Here is a 17,129-nt window from a genome sequence, read left to right as displayed (position 1 = left end):
AGTACAGGTTTTATAAATGCCAGGCCGTATTTGCAGTAGCATGAAGCCACTTTTACCTTTGTCTGTTTTTATTCGTGCATTTATGGGGTTATTACATTAGGTGGTGTGCCTTGACACAGTGTTGGGTGGAGAAGGGCCAACATGTTCACCCTGGAGTGTAAGCCAGCCACTGCAGAGCTTTGTTTCCAGTCCAGGTTGGCCCTTCTGAAGAACCTTGAGACAGTGGTGCAAACTTCTGAAAACGAATGCCTTCTTTGATTTCTGTTCTGCTGTTCTGCTAGAGACTCTGCCTGGAGCAAGAAAGAATTTTGATTATAACAACATTTGGCACAGATGGAAAAAATAATGGGTACTTAAAAGGAGTAAGTCTGTGGTAGTATCAGGTAAATATTCAGATGTCTGGGGGAAGTCCACTTTTTTTTTTTGAGTATTCACTTGTTTCCAAGAGTTTGTTATGTTGAACTTGTATAATTCCTCAGTCATCTGCTTTCTGATTCACTGTTCTGTGCAACCAGCAGTTAGACAAGAATTTACGACTAAAACTTAAAATGTGTCTCCTTTGTCTTTTTAGCTTCTGTTTTCAGGTAGGCTAGAAAAGCTTTGCATTTTAATAATTCTTAATGGTGTTCTGAACAGAGGATTAAAAGAACTAACAGTTAAGCAAGGATTTTCAGAAATCCACACTTACTGTGTTCCCATTACATAATGATGGATTTGTAGTTAAAGGTCATCTGGTTGCCACATTGATGGTTAATTATCTCCACTTATTAAGGTATTTCACAAACACATTCTAAAACAGCCTTTTTCTACTATGGTTCTGCAAGAGAATCAAATCCTAATGCCCTGTATATTAGGGCCTAGTGAATTAATTTCTTGTAATGAATTAGTTTATTTCCTATGCATCTAGAACAGTACTAGTTATGTACAATCTAGACACCTCATTAGATGTCTGGGTTACTAATTAGTTGATTCAGTTTAACACTGTACAGTCACTGGGACTCTACGATTACAAATTCTAGGTTGGGTCTGAAGCTTTCAGAAAGCCTCATCTGATGAGTAGTATCTCCAGGAACTGTGCTTCTCAACCATTTTCATTTGTTGTTACTTATATCTTAATTACTTCCCAAAAGGACTTGTGATGTCATTTGTTTTCTTGGCTTTTAGGAATTAATTTCTTAACATCTATCTTTCATGATGTGAATGGCAGAGTAGTTACTCCATCTTTCTACTCTGCCACTAGATTGCTCTATTTATGGTGGCAGAGGTGTGGCAGTTAGGGAGTTTCTTCTGTGACATTCCAAAGAACAAAGTTAAATAGAGAAGAGAATAAGTGTGAAGTCCCACGTTAATTTTTGTTTACAACAAAGGACCTATACAAATATATTAATGAAAACCTATGCCAATATGTTTCTTCAACATGATCATATAGGATATTATTTACTGAAAATAAGAAGAACCCTTGCCTATCACAGGAACTGATGAGTTGATATGTTTGTGGATATTTTATGCTGATAGGACTTATTTTTTCTGTATTACTCTATACAAATTCTGTCCTGACAAAATCTATATGTTTCTTTGTGCTTTCATACCTGGAAGAACTGACTCAAAATAGAGCAAGAGAGAAAACTTTTCAGACACGGTCACAAAGCAACTGTAGGGACCTTTATGTCCATATGGTTGGGTTCCCAAGGCATTAGCACTGAGGTTTATATAGCAAATAGAAAAAACCCTTTTCTATTCACCTTGCCTCTATTGAATAAATGACTCCATCATGTCAGATCAACTTAGGAATAACAGATTTGTTTTTTCATTAAGTAATATTTACTGTACTTGGATTTCATTATAGATAACTAGACTGTTGTCGTTTCGAATGATATGTGCTATTTGCTTTCTCCATGTTAGATGAGAACATCTTGATGAACATGGATTCAGTTTGACGTAAGCACCCTGAATGCATTCTCAGGTGTCTCTGTGTAACCTGCAATGGAAAACACAGTATCAGCCCTGGAAATACACTTCTGATTCCAAATCAGAATTTTGATATCAATATTTTTGTGACTTAAACAATTTTCCAAATATGTAGACATACAGTTTTATATCTTTTTTGGTTATTTTGATAACCTGAGCTCCTTTAAAAATGCTTTGGTTTATCTAATGTTAATCAAATGTTGAGTGTAATTTGAATATAGTTCTCAGAGGCTCTTCATTTTTAGGTAAGTATTGTAACTTCCAAACTACCGTTTGCTTCCTGGAAAAGTTTTGACATGGTCTCCGTGATTCTGTCCACCATGTTTCATTAACTGCTTACTCAGTTTCTTATTTGAGTAACTTAAATCTCATGCATAGTTGATATGTAATATTTTCTACATATATAAATATATAGTACTACATTAAAAATTCCAGTTTTACTACTGACTGATTACATGGATTATAATTCTGAATTTTATGAATTATTTAAATATCTTCTTGATTTTTCCATAGAAAGTTTTCTTATTTTTTGTGTGTGCTACATAAAAGTTTGTAAAACTTTCATTTTTGCATTACTATTTTTCACAATTATTCTACACTTGCCATCCTTATAACTCAAACAAGTTTAAATTGTATTCACTTATTTTGCTGTAGAAAAATATCATATATTAAGAAAGCTTCCACTTGTAATATTGTCATACTTTAATATTTTTGCTAGAGCACATTGGTATGGAAATATTTTCATTTCATCATTTAAACTTTCATATTACTAGTGGGGTTGAACATTTTTACTCTGTTTTTCTTGTCCTTTAGTGCTTATTCTTCTGAGAATTGTCAGTTCATACATGATTTTTTTTTTTTTTTGTAGATAATTATTTTTTATTGAAGGGTAGTTGACACACAGTATTACATTAGTTTCAGGTGTACAACATTGTGATTCAACATTTATATACATGATAATTCTAGATACCAGCTATCACCATACCAAGCTGTTACAATATTTTGTCTATATTCCTTATGCTATACATTACATCCCGGTTACTTATTTATTTTACAATTGGAAGTGTGTACGTTTTTTTGGTTGTTGTGAGGGCATCTCTCATATTTATTGATCAAATGGTTGTTAACAACAAAATTCTGTAGGGGAGTCAATGCTCAATGCACAATCATTAATCCACCCCAAGCCTAATTTTCGTCAGTCTCCAATCTTCTGAAGCATAACGAACAAGTTCTTACATGGAGAACAAATTCTTACATAGTGAATAAGTTCTTACATGGTGAACAGTACAAGGGCAGCCATCACAGAAACTTTCGGTTTTGCTCATGCATTATGAACTAAAAACAGTTCAAATATGAATACTCATTTGATTTTTATACTTGATTTATATGTGGATACCACATTTCTCTCTATATTATTATTATTTTTTAATAAAATGCTGAAGTGGTAGGTAGATACAAGATAAAGGTAGAAAACATAGTTTAGAGTTGTAAGAGAGCAAATGTAGATGATCAGGTGTGTGCCTGTAGACTATGTGTTAATCCAAGCTAGACAAGGGCAAGAAAACATCCACGTATGCAGAAGATTTCTCTCAGAACAGGGGGGGTGAGGTTCTAAGCCTCACCTCTGTTGATCCCCAATTTCTCACCTGATGGTCCCCCTGCGACTGTGCCTGTCGTAGGTTGTTCCTCCCTTGAGGAATCTTACCCGTCTCTGGCTAACCAGTCATCTTCCAGGGCCATACAGGGATATGTAAATTTGGTAAGTGAGAGAGAAGCAATATTGTTTGAAAAGGTTAGCTTTTTACTTCTTTGCATATTAATGCCCTGTGGCTTCTATGCCCAGCATTTGTCTTGAGGTATCTTTACCACTTGGAAGAATTATGATACTCGGTAAATTTGATATGAGGCACGAATTCTATTTAAGGGTTGTAATTAGGAAGGAAGAAGAAAAGCTATAGAAGTAGCAGGCGGAAGAAAACATGGGAAGATTGATTATTTCTTTGACATATCTTCTTGTAGAATAACTTCAGCATGTATAGGTTTTAAACTACTAATTAAATTGTGCACACACATTAACATAATAGGAGTATAGTTACATAACCAAAGCATACCTGTAAATACCAGCCATCTCCAGTGAAACCAAGAAAACCAGTTAGGCACCTTAGGCATTTGTGAAAACTTATCTATGATATGGTGGATATTGTCCAACTGAACTTGAACAGTCTGAGAGAAATCAGACAAATTAAAACAACCCATTCCTGGGGACTGTTCACATTCCATATGTTCTTTTAACAGTAAATAGTCTGTAGTTGTAAGATTTTGGAGTGCTACAATTTGCACTTCTCCAAATTCTTGGTTGAGTTCCAACAGTATAGATCCAGTCAAATTTGTTGTTTTACTGTGTGCACAGGCCAGCTTAGATATCTCCTTCCTCATTCCCATGGCAAGTCCAGGAGCTGGTGGGATGAGTGCATCTACAGCTGTAGCAGTGCGTGGATCTTTGTTGGTTTTTTTGATGATCATCTTCTGGCATGAGTCTTCCAGAGAGTGCTGATGTTGGAAGTTCTTTTTCATATCGTATCTTAGTTCATTTTCAGGGTAGCCAAATTAGGCTTTAATCCTCTGTATAAACACAAACAGACCCTTTGCCTCGCCAACATTTGTTGTTGTTTGTCTTTTGGATGGCAGCCATCCTTACTGGTGTGAGGTGATACCTCATTGTAGTTTTAATTTGCATTTCTCTGATAATTAGCGATGTGGAGCATCTTTTCATGTGTCTGTTGGCCATCTGTATTTCTGTTTTGGAGAACTGTCTGTTCAGTTCCTCTGCCCATTTTTTAATTGGGTTATTTGTTTTTTGTTTGTTGAGGCGTGTGAGCTCTTTATATATTCTGGACGTCAAGCCTTTATCAGATGTGTCATTTTCAAATATATTCTCCCATACTGTAGGGTTCCTTTTTGTTCTATTGATGGTGTCTTTTGCTGTACAGAAGCTTTTCAGCTTAATATAGTTCCACTTGTTCATTTTTGCTGTTGTTTTCCTTGCCCGGGGAGATATGTTCAAGAAGAGGTCACTCATGTTTATGTCTGAGAGGTTTTTGCCTATGTTTTTTTCCAAGAGTTTAACGGTTTCATGACTTACATTCAGGTCTTTGATCCATTTTGAGTTTACTTTTGTATATGGGGTTAGACAATGGTCCAGTTTCATTCTCCTACATGTAGCTGTCCAGTTTTGCCATCTGTTGAAGAGACTGTCATTTCGCCATTGTATGTCCATGGCTCCTTTATCAAATATTAATTGACCGTATATGTCTGGGTTAATGTCTGGATTCTCTAGTCTGTTCCATTGGTCTGTGGCTCTGCTCTTGTGCCAGTACCAAATTGTCTTGATTACTATGGCTTTATAGTAGAGCTTGAAGTTGGGGAGTGAGATCCCCCCTACTTTATTCTTCTTTCTCAGGATTGCTTTGGCTATTCGTGGTCTTTGGTGTTTCCATATGAATTTTTGAATTATTTGTTCCAGTTCATTGAAGAATGTTGCTGGAAGTTTCATAGGGATTGCATGAAATCTGTATATTGCTTTGGGCAGGATGGCCATTTTGACGATATTAATTCTTCCTAGCCACGAGCATGGGATGAGTTTCCATCTGTTAGTGTCCCCTTTAATTTCTCTTAAGAGTGACTTTAGTTTTCAGAGTATAGGTCTTTCACTTCTTTGGTTAGGTTTATTCCTAGGTATTTTATTTTTTTTGAGGCAATTGTGAATGGAGTTGTTTTCCTGATTTCTCTTTCTGTTGGTTCATTGTTAGTGTATAGGAAAGCCACAGATTTCTGTGTGTTGATTTTGTATCCTGCAACTTTGCTGTATTCCGATATCAGTTCTAGTAGTTTTGGGGTGGAGTCTTTAGGATTTTTTATGTACAGTATCATGTCATCTGCAAATAGTGACAGTTTAACTTCTTCTTTACCAATCTGGATTCCTTGTGTTTTTTTGTTTTGTCTGATTGCCGTGGCTAGGACCTCCAGTACTATGTTAAATAACAGTGGAGAGAGTGGGCATCCCTGACTAGTTCCCGATCTCAGAGGAAATGCTTTCAGCTTCTCGCTGTTCAATATAATGTTGGCTGTGGGTTTATCATAGATGGCCTTTATTATGTTGAGGTACTTGCATGGCTGATTTTTTTGTTGGGTAATTTTTCTTATTGCTTTATTGAAGTTTAATATTTTACTGGAAACTATTCTTTTGCTAATTGTATGACTTGTAAATATCTTTTCTCAGTCTCTGATTTTTAGAGCTTCATGAAATTGTTTATATTATCTCAGTTAGTATGTATATCTGCTGAATATCTACTATGTGCAACTCTCAATGCTAGGCTGAAGGAGAATTCTAAGTTTCATATGAGTCTAACACTCAAGAAGTCCATAATCAAAGCAGGAATGAAATTTTAATTTACAAGTTTAGCCTTTGTGTGTTTTGAATTATCTGCTGAGAGAACAATGAGTATTTGAATCATTGCACATGGTGTTTAATAAAGTGTTTGAGAGCATTTAGCAAAGCCTCTAAAAATTAGAATTCCACTTGCCCTCTGACCCTAGAGGTCTGGTGTCTTAAAAGTCACAGATTACAAAACTGAGAGAGGCATCTTGGTGTGACTGAAAGAATGTGGGCAATGCATCAGGAAGGGCTGGGTTCAAGTTCTGGCTCCTTCAGTTACTACCTTGTGTAAGTTTAGCTGAGTGTTTTTTTTTTTTTTTTTTTTTTCAAGTTGGAATGAGGGTTTAATAATGTGTGTAACCATTGAATCACTGTGCTGTATACTTAAAGCCAATATAATACTGTGTATGAACTATACTTCCATTAAAATAAATAAATAAATAAGAAGAAACTCAAGCTTTGGCCCCAGGAAATTCTGGGCTTTGAGTCCTTGCCATTCTTCATAACAAAGTTATGAAGCATAGTATCTGTGTAGCTTGACCTTTCTGAACTTTGTTCTTGAATGCATAAAGGGAACACCTGCCTAGGAGGGTAGTGTTGTGATGGTTAAATGAGATAATTTGTGCAACCATCACAGCACAGGGTATTTCACTTAGTAATTCCTATCAACTATTATTATTGTTGTTGTCATCATTGCTGTAAAAAGTACACTCATCTCCTGAAACTAGAACATACTGAGCACCTGCCATGTACAAGGCACCATACTAGCTGAGTGTTTTAATGTCCTTCAGACACAGTTTCTTAAGGATGAGATAGAAGATGGCTTTCATTAGGTTGCTGTGAAGATTAAATCAAATAGCGTGTCTGAAAGTGCAAGGCATAGTGGTCAGTACACAGCAAACATTTTAGTATATCTTGAGAAACTATGTAGAAGAGACAGAACTCTAGTGAAGGTATGTAAAGGGCAGTCATCCCAGCCCTACGCTCTGCTGCCTGGGGACAAAAAGGTATGATTTTCTTAAAAAAAAGTATGATTTTCTGCTGTCCTCAGGCACTAGTCCTCAATGTATCCTTCTACGACCTCCCCAAGTGAGCTCGTAAGCTTGATTAGCATGCTGTGGCTGCTTCCTCCTTGGAGAAAGCTAAGCTCTCTTCGGCCTCCAATCATAAAGCTGCTGGTAAGCTGACCCTGGCTTTACCAGGTCTGCACCCAGTGCTTATTCAGGGGGCAAAAACCATGACTATGGGCACAAACATCCTCTTTCAATATATGGTTGAAAATGAAACCAATTAATTGTTGAATCACAATGTTGTACATCTGAAACGAAATTAATATTGTATATCAACTCTTTTATGTTTAAATTTTTTGAAAATTAAACCAATTCTTCAGTTCTAAGAAATTCTTTGAATGACATACTCCCTATCTTAAGTCTTAGTGAAATCCCTGTTTCCAGTAAATCTCCATGGTTTCCTTGGTGACAAGTTCATGTCCAGTCCCCATCTCCCCTATTAATCAGGCCAGCATAATACTTTTTTGTGGAAATTCTCAATGACGTTGGAGTTCCTGACTTCAAGATACACACCACTACTTTTTTCCTAAATTCAGTTACATGCAGGAAGGGTGGACCAGATATGGAAAACTGAGAATCACATCTCAGTTCTCAACAGAACTTAAAAGGACATTCTAAAAAGCTAATTGTATAAAAATAAAGAATTGTTAGTAGAAATTTTAGCTTTATTTTATTTAACCTGTTGACATCTAAAAGAAGAAGGGAATATAACTCATTGTCCCTGAGACAGGGACCATGGGCTTAAACAGAATAGGGTGAGGGCCTCTGGAAAAAGCAAAGCAGGATTTTTACAGTCAGAGCAATGTAACTACATGCAAGGAAAGCCTTTACTAAAACTCTCTGTTGAACGTTAAGCTCTAGAGTCATTCTTCAGTGAAATCAGTTAATATTCCCCAAATAAAGAAGAGTAGCACATGTTTTTATTATGTTAATCATTTATAATCATGTGTAAGGTTCACCTTAGCATGCTAAAAGGCCCAGGCCTATGTGCTGTCTTTCCTCCTTCAGACCTGATGAGGTGATTCTGCAAACTGGGCAACTAATTTAGCATGCAGACCCAGCTGTAAACAACATAGTAAAAGGCAGGAAGGATTCTACCTTAAAGATAAGATTGCATTTTAACACCCAGGAAGTTTAAGAAGTAAGATTCTTAACTTACTCTTTAGCAAACTGACAATACCTCAGCCCATCTTGGGAGCTGGGCAGGCGGCAGTTCGATATGCTCCTAGACCAAGGTGCTGGTATCCCAGAGAGAAATCAAGACAGGAAATTCCTTATGTTAAGTTAATTCTAAATATTCACTTAACAAGTCCACACCCCTAAGCTTTTTTTCATGTTCCCAAATATCCTCTACTGCCTATAAAACCCCTAGACAATGCACCACTACGGGCTCTCTTGTCCCCTCCTGGCATGAGCCAGGAGCTCTGTCGGTCCTCTCACTGTATCTCAATAAAAGTCTCCCTGGCTCTCCTACCTTGACTGCTAAGTTCATTCTTTGACTCCACAAACAAGAACCCTGGCATCATCCCCATGGGTGCAGAGAAATGGGGAAATGCTGATACAAACACTGTCCTTCTGGAGGGCATTTGTAAAATGAATCAAAACCCTTTGACACAGTAATTCTACTTTCAGGAAATTATTTTAAGGGAAGATCTATGGGTGTAAAATTGGCCTATCTCATTCTTACAAATAGCAAAAAAAGAAAAAAAAACACAAAAATATATTTGTCCAAATACAGGGTTGTTGAGATTTTAGTATGTTCATGTGATAGAATACCCTACAGTCATTAAAATGGTAAACATAATCTCCTGAAGTACAATATGATTAATTTTTTTAGAAGTTTGTGTACATGTATGAGTGTGAGGTGTGTGTTTGATGTGTCTGTAGAGAAGGAGTTAAAAGTGGGACCCATGGTGAGCATGTGTGTGGTAGGGAGATGAGATCGGGGGGAGTATATGAGTGGGGAGGCATGGAGAAGAAAGTGTGAGAACTCTAAATAGAGAAGTATTGAGAAGGTTACGGGACATAACATCCTTGTGCTTTTATCTCAATATCCACTTGTCTGGTGAGATCTCAGTCACTTTTAAGGCGTAAAAATCATCTTTAAGCTGATGACTGCCAAATTTTTATCTCCAGCCCAGGCTTTTTCCATGAACTACAGACTCACCCGACTACATACTGGATGGTTCCACCTACACATCTAAAACACGTCTCAAACTTGGCATGCTCGCCATGGAACTCTCAAAGCCTTTCTGGTACTTGGGCCCCCAATTTTGCAGTCATCCTTGACTCTTTTTTTTTCTCATCCAATATGCCAAACCATTAGCAAATCTTGTTTGTTTTACTTTTAGAATATATCTAGAATCTACTCACTTGGCACCCGTCTTCAGGAGGATGAGCAGGGGCTTACAGGCAGATTACCTCTTTGGTGATTAGGCAATTCCAGACTGGCTTAAAATTTCTCTCCTGGGAGCAGTTGCAAGTGCAATTGGATAGGGCATTATGCCCCATTTTGGTGACTCTTTGGCCTAAGAGAAGTGACGCCATTAAGGGAACTGTGCTTTGCTTTTTTACACCTCACAGGCACTGTCCCTCTGCCCAAAGCACTCTTTCTCCAGATATGCCAAGAGCCCCCACTGACCTCCTCAGACTTTTTCTTAAATGTCGCTTTTTCTGTTAGTCTTTTCTGACTTACCCTGTCTTGCTCCTTTTTTTTTTATCCTTTCTCTTTTCTTTTTTTCACAGCACTTATGACCTCTGACATATATGTGTTTCCTTTGTTGATGTTCTGTTTGTTCCACTAGAATGTCAGCTCCACGGAGGGTTCATTGCAACATCCTCAGCACTCACAAGTGCGTGGCACCAGGAAAGCCCTTGACAAATATTTGTGGAATGAATGAGTGTCAGCTCGGGTTCTCTGGATGGGAAGGTTTTACCTTCTCCTTTTTTGTGTATTAAGAGTTCCTGATTTTTCTTGATGGTGTTTGTTTGTTTTTAAAAGGATGAAATAATGTTAATTGCACCTATATTACAGGTAAGGAAATGAGAGAGATGGAATAACTTTCCCAAGCAATGAGTGTCAGGAATAAACTCCTTTTTTCACTCCTTTTTTGTTTTTTCCCCAAAGAGAAAGGATTTCTCAACCTGGGCACTACTAGCATCTGGGGCTGGATAGTTCTTTGTTCTGGGGGCTGTCCTGTGCAAGTAGGATATTAAGCAGCATCCCTGGCCTCTACCGCTAGATGCCAGTAACACCTCTTTGGGTAAAACGGTAACATTTCCAGAGTATCTCTTCTGGCGTTAATTCATTTGCATGTCTCAGGGGTGGAGAGAAGTCATCTCCATATCAATGGGTAATTACCTGGGCAACCGGGGGTGTGTCTGAACCTGAGAGGTTAAGGGGAGGGGCTGCTTGCTTGCTGGCTTCTTCCAGAGCAGAGGAGAAAGAGGGCCCTGGGCTGCAGTTTGTAAGCAATAAACGGGTTTTAAACTTTATTTCTCCCTTTGACTGATTTCGGTTTTTAGAGGTATTTTGCCCCGGGATTTCCTCTCCCTGGACTTACAACTCCTTCTCGACCCAAGTTTTGAAAACCAAAAATGTCCAGGAATATCTGTTGTTCAGTTCCTTCATCCATCCAGGAGAAGGAATCCATGGGAGATCAACAGAGCTGAGCCTGATGCCCAGCCTCACTGTTACTGCCTCTGTGGCTGAGCCGACTCTGTGAGGGAGGTTGACCCAGGGGTACACAGGCCGAGGGCTGGAGGGTGCACACAGATGCACGTGAGGCCAGAAAAGTGATGGGTGTCATAGTTGTGACTTGTGTGTATGAATCATCAACAGTTTGGCACAGGGGGAGAAAAACTCAACCTAACATTAGAATGTCATCAACACAAAACTATGGGAAACTTCTGTTGCTGCTCCTCAGAGGTCCATTCAGCAACTAGGAATGGGGAAGTTCGAGGCAGTTGTCTACTGACCATCTGGAGCACAGGAACCACATAGGAATCTTGAGGTGGAAGGGTTGGGTATGATGTTTTTTGAAGGTTTAAATCCCAAGGAGAAGGGCTTAAGTTTGATAAACAGTATTTCTAGTTGCTGTTGGCTTGTGACAGAGTGTGCTGGGGATAACATGGTGAGAGTGAGTAAAAGCTTTCTAGTCGTTATGTACAAAGCAGAATGGGAAGGGTGGGCAGCGTGCAGTTGTGTTTTTTTTTTTTAATTTTGGTATCATTAATATAAAATAACATGGGCAACATTGTGGTTACTAGATTTCCCCCATTATCAAGTCCCCACCACATACCCCATTATAGTCACTGTCCATCAGCGTAGTAAGGTGCTATAGAGTCATTACTTGTCTTATCTGTGCAATACTGCCTTCCCTGTGCCCCCCCACTACGTTATGTTTGCTAATCTCAATGCCCCTTAATCTCCTTCTCCCTCCCTTCCTACCCACCCTCCCCAGTCCCTTTCCCTTTGGTAACTATTAGTCCATTCTTGGGTTCTGTGAGTCTGCTGCTGTTTTGTTCCTTCCATTTTTGCTTTGTTCTTATACTCCACAGATGAGTGAAATCATTTGGTACTTGTCTTTCTCTGCCTGGCTTATTTCACTGAGCATAATACCCTCTAGCTCCATCCATGTTGTTGCAAGTGGTAGGATTTGTTTCCTTCTTATGGTTGAATAATATCCCATGTGTATATGTACCACATCTTCTTTATCCATTAATCTACTGATGGACACTTAGGTTGCTTCCATATCTTGGCTATTGTAAATAGCGCTGCAATAAACAGGGGTGCCTGCCTGTGTCTTTTTGAAACTGGGATCCTACATTCTTAGGGTAAATTCCTAGGAGTGGAATTCCTGGGTCAAATGGTTATTTCTATTTTAAGTTTTTTGAGGAATCTCCATACTGCTTTGCACAATGGTTGAACTAATTTATATTCCCAGTAGCAGTGTAGGAGGGTCCCCCTTTCTCCGCATCCTCGCCAGCATTTGTTGTTCCTAGTCTTTTCTGTTGGCCATCCTAACTGGTGTGAAGTGATATCTCGTGCTGTTGTATTTGAAGCACAGAATGATGAAAACATGTTTGTGACTGTGGAATCTACTTCTCATAACCCCTGGATGACTCCCTCCTAACTGGGTTTCATTCTAGCTCTCAGCTAGTTCAATTCTCCACTTTGAGGCTAAACAAGAGTAAAAATGCAAATCTGATCTTGTCACACCCTTAATTAAAACCATAAACATTTCAATGATTTCCCACTGGCCTGTGGGCAAATCAATCCTTAGTGGTCCTTCCTAGCTTTGTCCTTTCCTACCTCTCCGGCTGCACTGGTACCTGGCTCTCTATTACTCTCTGCTCTGACTTTACTAGGGTCTGTCTAACCTCACGGCCTTTCCATAGGCTGTTTCCTCTGATCACCTTTTCACACCCTTCTTCATCTACCTTTATGTGTCATTAGGCTGGTGTTCTGCTGTTTTCATAAGGAGAAGTGGTAGTTGAGTGTAGGTTTAAGTTGATTTTCTCAATTATGGGTTTTATGTTTCCCTTTTTGCTAATTTCTCTTACTATTCTTTTCCTGTTTTTCTATTAGAGGGCTGGTCTTTCTGTTCTTGCCCTTGTGCTATGAATTGCAAATATTTTTCTTGTGGTTTTTAAAAAAACATATGGTTAAATTTATGGTTTCTAGCTTTTGAGCCATACTTAGATAATCTTCACTTTGAGACTGACCATCAAAGCTCCTAAATTTTCTTCATGGAACTTTCATCTTTATTTTTTTTTTAACAGTTTTATTCGTACAAAAAAACTGTACGTATTTAGTGTATATAATTTGATGAGTTTGGACATATGCATCTGTGAAACTGATTACCTTGATTATAATGATGGTTTCATATAATTTTATGTTTTTATTTTTAAAACTTGAATATTTGATTTAAAAAAAAAGATTATCCAAGTACATGGTATAAGGAATGACTCCAACTTATTTTTTGTTTCCAGATGCCTGTCCGCCCTTGTCCCAGCACAATTTCTTTCCTTTTGTTTCTTTTCTCTTCCTTTCCTTCTTTTTTGTTTATAGCAGCATGGCTTATTAAATAGTTCATTTTTTCCCTCTGATCTGAGAATTCATCTTCATTATATGCTAAGTTCCTGTATATATTTGAATTTATTTGTTCACTTTGTCCCTTCATACAACAATATCTCATCATTTTAATTATTAAGATATCATGAAATATTTTAGTACCTACTTTGTGGGAACAGAACATTCTCATTTCTCTTCTTTTAGACTTTCCCTCATTATTCTAGTATACTTACTTTTTCTTCTGAATTGTAAAAGTAACTACTGAATTATGAAACAGAACACCCAAAAAGCTTTTTGGTGTTTTCACTGAGACTGTGCTAAGTTTATAAATTATCTTAGGGAAAGTTGATATCTTTGTGATGTTGAGTTTTGCTCTCTGAGAACATGGTATGTCTTTCCATAAACAGGCCTTCTTTAATATTCACTAGCAATTTAAAAAGAAAGTTTATTATATTCAGGGAAATAAGAGTCAAGATTTTTAAATTTGGTAACAAAAATTGAAAAGTATAAAAAAACAAACCATATGAAAACTCTACAACTGAAAAAAAGTACAGTAACTGATATTAGAAAGTCAGTAAACAGTTTTATTATCATATTAGATAGTTCTGAAGAGAGAACTCAAGAAGAGGTCAGGAAAAAATTTCCAACCTCAAACTCAGAGAGACAGGAAGATGTAAAATAAAGAAGAGAATATAATACATACATAACATTTTTATGTGTAACTTATATAATATATAATTTATATATTTTATATATACATACATATATATGAGATAAGTGGAAAAAAAGTTCAACATAGGCATAAATGGAGTTGCAGAAGAATAGAAGAGAGAGAGATAATGGAGCAAAGCCACACTTGGCCAGGGAATAACTCATACTTTTCCACTAAAACTGCCTAACTTAGTGCTTGGAACTTTTTATGTACTCAAAAATGTCAGCTATTATCATTGTCATTCTTTTATAAAATGAATTAAAATGTTATTCTTTTGCCCTACCCCAGGCCTGTGAAAAACTTACACTACTGGCAGTATCACTGGAGTCCAAGTCCACTAGGCTATTTTTTCCCCAAAGACCATTCCTGAAGCATTCTTTTTTTTAAATTTAATGTTATTCAACAGCTTCACTGAGGTGTAGGTTCCAAACTATAAAATGTCCCCAATTAAAATATATAATTGTGCTTTTAGTATATTCACAGAGTTGCGCAACCATCACAGTAACCAATTTTAAAACATTTTCAACACCCCTACCTTCTAAACTCTGCTCCCCTTAGCTTTTAACCTTTGACAACCCAACCCTAAGCCCCAGGTGACCAGTATTATGCTTTCTGTCTTTATAGAAGGATAAAAACCAAATGATCATCTCAATAGATGCTGAAAAAGTATTTGACAAAATTTAATATCCATTCATAACAAAAACTCTCAACAAAATGGGTATAGTGGGTACATACCTCAACATAATAAAGACCATATAGGACAAGCCCACAGCCAACATCATACTTAATAGTAAAAAGCTTGAAAGCTTTTCCTCTAAGATTGGGAACAAGACAAGGATGCCCACTCTCACAACTTTTATTCAGCATAGTATTGGAGGTCCTAGCCACGTCAATCAGACCAAACAAAGAGATAAAAGGCATCCAAATTGGTAAGAAAGAAGTTAAACTTTCATTATTTGCAGGTGACATGGTACTATACATAGATAACTCTAAGGACCAACCAAAAAACTACTAGAACTAATAACTGAATTCAGAAAAGTTGCAGGATACAAAATTAATACACAGAAATCTGTTGCATTCCTCTATAGTAACGATGAACTAGCAGAAAGAGACATCAGGAAGACAACTCTACTTACAATTGCATCAAAAAGAATAAAATACCAAGGAATAAATCTAACCAATGAGGTGAAAGGCCTTTACTCTGAAAACCACAAGACATTCATAAGAGAAATTAAAGAAGACACCAAAAAATGGAAATTTATCCCATGCTCATGGATAGGAAGAAAATTGTCAAAATGGAAATCCTGCCCATAGTATTTTACAGATTCAGTGCAAACCTTATAAAAATACCAACAGCATTTTCTTCAAGGCACTAGAACAAATTGTTCTAAAATTCATATGGAACCACAAAAGAATCCTCAGAAAGAAGAACAAAGCAGGAGGAATTACGCTCTCTGACTTCAAGCTCTACTACAAAGCCACACTACTCAAAACAATTTGATACTGGCACAAGAACAGACCCATAGATCAATGGAACAGAATAGAGAGCCTAGATATAAACTCATGCATATATGGTCAATTAATATATGACAAAGGAGCTATGAATATAATAGGGAGCTTCTTCAACAGCTCATGTTGGGAAAACTGAACAGCTACATGCAAGAGAATGAAACTGGATTATTGTCTAACCCCATACACAAAAGTAAACTCAAAATGGATCAAAGAGTCAATGTAAGCCATGAAAACATAAAACTCTTAGGAGAAAGCATAGGCCAAAATCTCTTGAATATAAATATGAGCAACTTTTTCCTGGATGCATCTCCTCAGTCAAGGGAAACAAAATAAAAAATGAACCAGTGGGACTACATTGAACCAAAAACTTCTGTTCAGCAAAGGACACCATCAGCAGAACAAAAAGGCATCCTACACTATGGGAGAATATATTTGTAATGACTCATCTGATTAGGGGTTAACATACAAAATATGTAAGGAACTCATATGCCACCACACCCAAATAATAAAAAACCCAATCAAAAAATGGGTGGAGAACCTGAACAGACATTTCTCCAAAGAAGAAATTCAAATGGCAGACACATGAAACAATGCTCCACGTTGCTAATCATCAGGGAAATGCAAATTAAAACTACAATGAGATATCATGTCATACCAGTTAGGATGGCCACTGTCCAAAAGACAAGAAAAACAAATGCTGGCAAGGATGTGGAGAAATGGGAAACCTCCTACACTGTTGGGATTGCAAATTGGTACAACCACTGTGGAAAGCACTATGCAGGTTCCTCAAAAAACTAAAAATAGAAGTACCATTTGACCCAGTAATTCCATTCCTAGGAGTTTACCCAAGGAAAACAAAATCCCTGATTCAAAAAGGTATATGCACCCCCATGTTTATAACTGCACCATTTGCAATAGCTAAGATATGGAAGCAACCTAAGTGTCCATCAATAGATGACTGGCTAAAGAAGAGGTGGTACATATTCGCAATGAAATATTATTCAGCCATTAAAAGAAAAGAAATCCTGCCATTTGTAGCAACATGGATGGATCTAGAGGGTATTATGCACAGTGAAATAAACCAGGTGGAGAAAGAAAAATACCATATGATTTCACTTATTTGTGGAATATAAAAACAAAAAAAACAGAAGGAACAAAACAGCATTAGGCTCATAGACACTTGAGAAGTGACTAGTGGTTACCAAGAAGGAGGGGAGTACGAGAGGGGAAGGGGCAGGGGGCCTGTTAAACAACTGTGATGTACATTTGATAATAACAAATGAATGAATGAATGAATAAAGTCCTGTCCAAGAAAAAAGAAAAAGATGCATTCTGTTATGGATCAATTGTTTTTCT

The 17,129-nt window shown here is 37.3% G+C and overlaps 1 long non-coding RNA gene across 1 annotated transcript; it reads left to right on the top strand.

Annotated features, from left to right (window-relative positions):
• Window positions 1-1,383: 1,383 nt before the first annotated feature.
• Window positions 1,384-9,342, top strand: LOC130679586 (uncharacterized). The gene is made up of 3 exons (XR_008992604.1): window positions 1,384-2,801; window positions 6,130-6,689; window positions 7,160-9,342. It is a non-coding gene; the product is annotated as an uncharacterized LOC130679586 (long non-coding RNA).
• The last annotated feature ends 7,787 nt before the right edge of the window (window positions 9,343-17,129 follow it).

Source organism: Manis pentadactyla, chromosome 11 (assembly GCF_030020395.1).
Source record: "Manis pentadactyla isolate mManPen7 chromosome 11, mManPen7.hap1, whole genome shotgun sequence".
Taxonomy (NCBI): domain Eukaryota; kingdom Metazoa; phylum Chordata; class Mammalia; order Pholidota; family Manidae; genus Manis; species Manis pentadactyla.
The sequence above is the reverse complement of the archived record's forward strand: the minus strand, read 5'-3'. Positions and strand labels throughout refer to the sequence as shown.